Here is a 305-nt window from a genome sequence, read left to right as displayed (position 1 = left end):
TGGGACAGCATGGGACACCAAGGGACACCATGGGACAGCACGGGACAGCACGGGACAGCAAGGGACACCATGGGACAGCAAGGGACACCATGGGACAGCACGGGACAGCACGGGACAGCATGGGACAGCATGGGACAGCAAGGGACACCATGGGACAGCACGGGACAGCATGGGACAGCATGGGACAGCATGGGACACTGCAGGACTTGGTGACCGGGGCTGGTCCCCAGGCAGGGAGCAGCCCGGCTGTAGCTGCATTGCCCACATGCCAGCCAGGGCCGTGTCCCAGGCCCCATCCCCACCAC

General features: G+C 65.2%; 1 protein-coding gene across 1 annotated transcript in view; it reads right to left on the bottom strand.

Moving 5' to 3' along the window:
- The window catches only part of DNMT3B (DNA (cytosine-5-)-methyltransferase 3 beta), a gene marked incomplete at its 5' end in the record, with an annotated part of 9,787 nt that overhangs the window by 6,738 nt on the left and 2,744 nt on the right, over nucleotides 1-305 (bottom strand). The window lies entirely within an intron of this gene.

This window comes from Nestor notabilis, unplaced genomic scaffold (assembly GCF_000696875.1).
Source record: "Nestor notabilis isolate BGI_N333 unplaced genomic scaffold, ASM69687v1 scaffold16830, whole genome shotgun sequence".
Lineage (NCBI taxonomy): Eukaryota > Metazoa > Chordata > Aves > Psittaciformes > Psittacidae > Nestor > Nestor notabilis.
The sequence above is the reverse complement of the archived record's forward strand: the minus strand, read 5'-3'. Positions and strand labels throughout refer to the sequence as shown.